Source organism: Orycteropus afer, unplaced genomic scaffold (genome assembly GCF_000298275.1).
Source record: "Orycteropus afer afer isolate SDZICR_OR568_19922 unplaced genomic scaffold, OryAfe1.0 scaffold00086, whole genome shotgun sequence".
NCBI lineage: Eukaryota > Metazoa > Chordata > Mammalia > Tubulidentata > Orycteropodidae > Orycteropus > Orycteropus afer.
In genome coordinates this window covers 10,751,494-10,758,309 of record NW_006921673.1, presented here as the reverse complement: position 1 = coordinate 10,758,309, position 6,816 = coordinate 10,751,494, and positions in this window count along the sequence as shown.

Here is a 6,816-nt window from a genome sequence, read left to right as displayed (position 1 = left end):
TATTATTATTGCTAGCACTGGATCCTACATCCAGCTCACAATCACCTGACCTTTGGTTCTTAGACTTGAATCAGAAGACTGCCATATTGCCTACCAGCCTTGAGGTTTGTTGTCTGGCCTCCACAACCCATGAGCCATTAATCTGCCATCTGACCCACCAATCTGGGATTCATCAGCTCCTGCAGTTACCTAAGTCAAGGGAAGCCTTCAGCCTGACCCAAGAATCTGGGATTTGCTTGCCTCTACAACATATAAATTATTTCCTTGAGATAAATCTTTCTCTATATGTATACATATATAAGCTTCACTGGTTTTGCTTCTCTAGAGGACCCAGCCTAAGACAACTACTCATGCAGATTTTCTTTGCTTCATCATTTTGAGTATTGCTGTTTGTTGTGTTTTGTTTTAGTGCTGTGTTTGTTCCTTTTCTATCTAGTCTCTACTATTTGGATTTTCAGCAACCTGACTGATTGAATAGTTACTGAATAGTGTTTTAGAAATAAAAAATATTTTCTGTGATACTATTTCTGTTATATATTTCTGTGATGAATGAAGAGAAAAAGGAACCAAAAATATGTTCACCAAGAAAATCAAATGTGCTTTGACTTTCTCTTAGAGGTGTGATTACAGGTAATTTTTAGTTTCTTCTTCATGCTAGTATGTTTTCAAAATTTTCTCAAAATGTGTGCGTATATATGTGTGTGTGTATATGTGTATATATATATATATATATATATATATACACACACACACATATTTTATGAACAATTTTTATAACAACAACTACTACAAATGCAAGAATAATAACACCTGTTGGTTTTGAGTTCCCATGGCAATTCCATGTGTTTCAAAGAAGAACTGCTCCCTAGGGTTTTCTTCACTATAATTTTATGGAAGCATTTCACCAGGCCTTTCTTCTCTGGAACAACTAGCTGGGCTCTGATGCCAATCTTTTAGGTTAGCAGCCAATGACAAACTGTTTGCACCATCCAGGCATCAATGCACCATCCAGGGACACACAAATATCAAAAAGAGTTTAAATAAGTGACTGCTACCCAATGGATCCTGTTTGTCTCTGAATCTGGGAACTGAGAATAGCAGTTTGGCATTTAAAAGTAGACTTAAGTTAGAATCCCAGCTTTATCACCTAAAGCTTTAACTCCTAAAACTATTTAACTCCTAAAACTATTATGAAGTTTAAAGAGATAATAAATATAAAATGCTTAGCACAGTGTTTGGAGCATAAGATGTGGACAATTAAACAACAAGAGCAGTCTTGAAATACTGTTTTATCAGTTTTATGAAGGAAGAGGTGTGTTTTATTTTATGAACTTAGATATCAGGGCATCTTGGAGTAAGAATCTGTTTGACATGAACCAACAAACACATCATAAGAGGCATAGTTCAAAAACTATGTTAATTTTACTGCAGAAGGTGGTATTGTTGTTAGTTGCCATCCAGTCAATTCCATCTCATGGGAACCTCCCTCATGTGTAGAGAGTAGAACTGCTCCATCGAGTTTTCAAGGTTGTAACATTTTGAAAATAGATCTCTAGTCTTGTTCTCAGAGACATCTTGGGTGGGTTTTACTCAAAGACATTTTCTGAATCTTTTTTGTATATGAAAATAATGGGATATGATAAAGAAGGCATCAGTTTAATGAAGCCTTCTTCAGCAAACACAATGAGAGTTATTTACTTTATTTCAGGGTCCAAACTAGAATTTTTGGCTCCAGAGCCCTAAGAAATTCTAATCACTCCCTAGAATAAAAAATGCTTATCAGATCACAAATTCTCAAAGAATTCTTTCCTACTAAGTTTCTCCCAAATCACTCTATGTTTATCATGTTTCTACTCATAACTGTTATGTCTAAGCTTTTTTGCATTTTTTATATGTGTATTTTTCCTAAGATAAACAATGAATTCTACAGGAGGTTGTGCAATTTTATTCAATATGTGGCATAAACAAACTTAAAAAAAATCAGTATTTATCGAGTACTTGAAGAATGTCTTAGATACAACTTTAAATAAAGGTGTGTGTGTGTGTGTGTGTGTGTGTGTGTATATATATATATATATATATATATATATATATATGTTAGTGAAAGAACTGATATTATCAGAGTTTTTCCAGGGGGTGATGCATTTGAATAATTGAAACATTTCTCAATAACTCAAGTGGGCTAGAAAATATTTTTCTCACAAAGGAGCTTAAGATATTTCCTGAACCATTTGTGTAAGTAATGAGCATGTTGAGAAATTTTCTTAGCTTTCAAAGACAATAAAGAGATAGGTTTTTCCTAAATTAATAAAGCAAAATAGAAATATCATCTGTCTGTAGTACATAATTAAGCCTTAACCCAAAGGAATGAATAAAATTCTGTTCAAGTAAATGCATGGTTTTTGTTTTTAAATGATCACTAAAATGCAGTTTTGAAACAAGCAGCAAATAAATCCAGTATTATATTTTTCTTGTACTGTTCTCATTTCCCAAAGGTAAGTTTCCTTCAATGCCAATTATTTATTCTATATGATCACTATCCATCTCCAAATATATTCTCTGCACACATGAAAGCATAATTCTGATGGAAGCATTGAAGTTAGAGTAGTGATTTAATTCTCAGCATATTCCAAATTGTATATTTTTAGAAATAACTGATGAAAGTCTTCAGAAAATGGAAAGGAAAGGAGAAAAGAGATGATGGTCTCAACCATTCTGTTAAGTGGGACAAATAAGAAATAGAAAGGTTTTTTTTTTTTTTTTGGTCAAAGAAGCTTCTGGTGGTAGATGATTTATGTAACTCTTACAATGATTTTCTAAACTGTTAGATTATCAGAAGCTTCATTCGTTCTGCAAAGTTTTCTTTGATATGTAGTTCTAAGACTTCCCATGTGTTTTTATAGTTGAAGATTTTAATTAAGGGTTTTATATAGGATTGTTTCTTTTCAACACAAAGATGGTAACCAAAATATTTAAAGTTAAGTTCTCCTACAGTGCCTGTTAACTACAATTGTGAATTATAGTTTTGGCGATGGTATAGGTGGACATGTGAGGAAAGGAAGCATGAATGACAAGTGACAAGAATTGAAAATGGTGTTCCAGTATCCAGCACTTTCACTTTAGTTTCATTATCTTCTAATTTGATACAAAATTCAATGTCTTAATTTAATTAAACTTTATGTTTTTTGTTGTTGTTGTTGTTGTTGTTGTTGTTGTTGTTATTGTTGTTAGGTGCCATCAAGTCAGTTCCAACTCACAGAGATTGCCCAGCCCTGCACCATACTCACAATCATTTCTATGTTTCAGCCCATTGTTGCAGCCACTGTGTCAATCCATTTCATTGAAAATATTCCTCTTCCTCTTTTTCTTGACTCTCTACCAAGATTGATGTTCTTCTCCAGGAACTGGTTCCTCCTGATAACATGTCCAAAGTACAAGAGATAAACACTCTAAAGAGAATTCTGACTGTACTTCTTCCAATAAAGATTTATTCATTTTTCTGAAAGTCCAAATATATTTATCATTTTCACCAACAACATAATTGAAAGGTCTTAATTCTTCTTTGGTCTTCATTATTCATTATCCAGCATTCACATATGTATGAGTCAATTGAGAATATTAAAGTTTGGGATTGGTACATCTTAGTCCTTAGAGCAACATCTTTGCTTTTTAACACTTTAAGGTGGTCTTTTGGAGCAGGTTTGCTAAATGCAATAAGTTGTTTGACTTTATGCCAATTATTTTTTTCTGGATCTTTCAAGGAATATTTGTGTCCCAGAGGTCCATATTGCATATTTAATCTGTTTGTTTTTATCTAATTCTAAATAAAATGAAATATTTTCACTTTTTTTCTGTAACAATAACAAGGGAAACAGTTGTGCATAGAAATAATTGATGTTTACATGTTAAGAAATATTATCATTGTTATACTTGCAAGCAAGACATGGTCTCATTTACTTGAGCAAGAGAAAATCATTTAGACAAGTATATAGGTTTCTATAAAAACTATTTGAAACAACAAGCATCCATAGAATCTTGTGATTATTTACATTCAATTTAATTGATTTAATGCTACACAATTTCCTTTTTGAAAATCATAATAACCGTCAGAAATATAATAACATTCTATTAGTGTGTCACTTTTCACATTAAGAAACTCTTCACATTAACAAGCATTAAACTCACAGTAAAATGTATCCTACAGTAACTACCAAATAGTGTTACTATTCACCACAATGTTAATTTTCTATGATTAAAGTTTAATAATAGCTAACATTGTGATTGACATTTATTTCAAACATATTTGAGTCAAACATCAAAGTAATTGTAATGTGTTGGGTCTTATTGGTTTCACATTAGCTACAAGGGCTAAATTAAAATTTATTATTAGCTACAAGGGCTAAATTAAAATTTATTATTATCTAAAATGCCTTTTTGTTTAATGTTTTAATCTCATGTTTTGTAACTTTCAGGGAATTCAGGTACAAATATGTATCATTAAAAATACTCTAAAAATTGCTTCACACTTTCCAAATGTACCTGAAACCTGCCAAAATTACTTTGTGAAATAAAAATTACCTTTAATAAGGCACACAGAATAAATTAATATTTTAGGATCAAAGATTAAATTCAAAGCCTGGATTTTCTCAAGTAATAGTCACTCAAAATATAAGATTCAGCCAAGTAATATTTGTGCAGTTTTGCCTTAATTATCAAAATACACAGATATGTATCTGCTTTTCTTCTCCTATCCAGGTCTCTCTTTTCTCATATACCTCTCCAAATTAGTTATATTACTAAGAACACATACATTAACAGGCATAGCATTATATTTGATAGTTGACTTTATTGTGTAGTAGGTTAAGGATAGAAGATAAAGAGATAGACAAAAGGAGGTCTGTTTATAGAAGCCTAGTGCAAGACGTTCTTTAGATAATGACAAACTATGCCTCACAACTCTGAGTGTGTGCATATGTTTGCATACAGGTTTATTCATGACAATGTGGTTTGCACTAGGTCAAAAAGACAGAGAGAAAAAATATGTTATTTTTTTAAAATTATTACCACAGAGAGAGTTCTGGTAAGATGGCGTACTAGGTAGAAAGACTGCAGAGATCTTTTTCAACAAAGAAAAGGGAAGCCAATTAACATAGACATAGAAGATAATCCTGGACCCCTGAGCCTTGAAGGGAAGGATATAGAAGTGGATTAAACCCCAACTAGCAAAAGAATTTGCATGAAAATACAAAAAAAAGGAGACATATGGAGCTGTGGTCTGGCAGTGATCCTGAGCAATCCTGACAGCACAGACAGCTTGGAGATTCCCGAGTCATGGTACGGCCTAAGAATTAACCTAAAAATCAGCCCTGCTAGCCAGGGACTGCACAGAGGACTGCTCTGGTGGCTGGGGAATAAATGGAGAAGGCAAAGAGAAAGACAGGCTGAGCTGTGGACTTTTGACGGTATAGAGGGTGGTGCCATTTTGAATGTTTACAAGTGGCTTGACCATTTTGTATATTTAAAGAGACAGTGCTTTCCCAGATTCCAGGGGCTTAAGAACAGGTTCTGTTTGCCAGAAACCCCAAGGACACTCAGGACCTGCATGACTGAAAAAGTGTGACATTCCTCTTGTTACTCTTATACCCCATACCCACTTGGTGAACAGAGGTGAGGCCATCCCCCACTCCCACCCACCTTCTGGGCCAGCAAGAACTCCATCCCAGTCTCTGTGCTCAGACGGAGCCTAGGTGTCCTGCCCTATCCTCCACCAATTTTTTTTCTCTATTTTTATATTTATTTTTTTCTTTTTCGCTTTCTTTTTTTCTGGTGTTTAGTTTGTTTGTATTTCTTTGTTTTAAAACTACTATTACCATTAATAATTTTGTCTTTTTTACTATTATCATTTATTTTTCCCATCTCAGGTCCTAGTTTACAGCTTTTTTTCCTTTTCCTTGTTCCAGGTTGAAAAAAAAAATAATAATGTATTTATTTTTCTCCTTTTTTTCTCATGGTTAACTCTGTTACTTGTTTTTCTTTTTGCATTTTCCCTATTTTTTTCATTATTTTCCTTCTCTACCTTTTTCTCTTAGTGCCCTATCACCAGATATTGCAGATTTTCTTATTTTATTCATCTTCTTTTTCCATTTTTTTCTCTTTTTTGGTTACTGTGTGATTACATAGTGTGTTTGTTCTCCATGTGATTTTATTTTTTAGATGGTTATTCAATTGTAATTTTTGTCTAACTGAGGCGGAGACAGCAAGAGTCCTCATAAGACACAACTACACCACAACTCCTCCAACATCACTTACTTTGGAAGAGCCACTATCTCCTTTCCCAACAATGGGTCAATGATAAAAAAACCACCAAGAAAAGCCTGAATCACCCTTGGCTGCTCTTTTCAAACAGTTAACAGAGATCTAAATACACCAATGCCAGGATGTCTCTGAGAAAACAGACCATCACAGTCCACACAAAGAAACAGGATACAGTGGTAGAAAAAAGGGAGCAGGATACAGATCCTGAAAACATCCCTGAGGCAGAAGCAGCATTGGAACTCTCTGATAAGGAATTCAAAAGAACTATCTTTAGGTATCTTCAAAGGGTTGAGAAACAGAGCAAAGAAAAAACAGAAAAAAAAACTTAGAAGAATTTTGGAAGAAAATACAAGAACAAAATGACAAAATAAATGAAAAATTAGAAATCATTCTAAATCTACAGATAGAAATCCAGAAGATTACAGAAATAGATAACACATTGGAAGGGCAAAGGAGAAGAATTGATGCGATGGAAGACAGAATTAATGAAATTTAAGACAA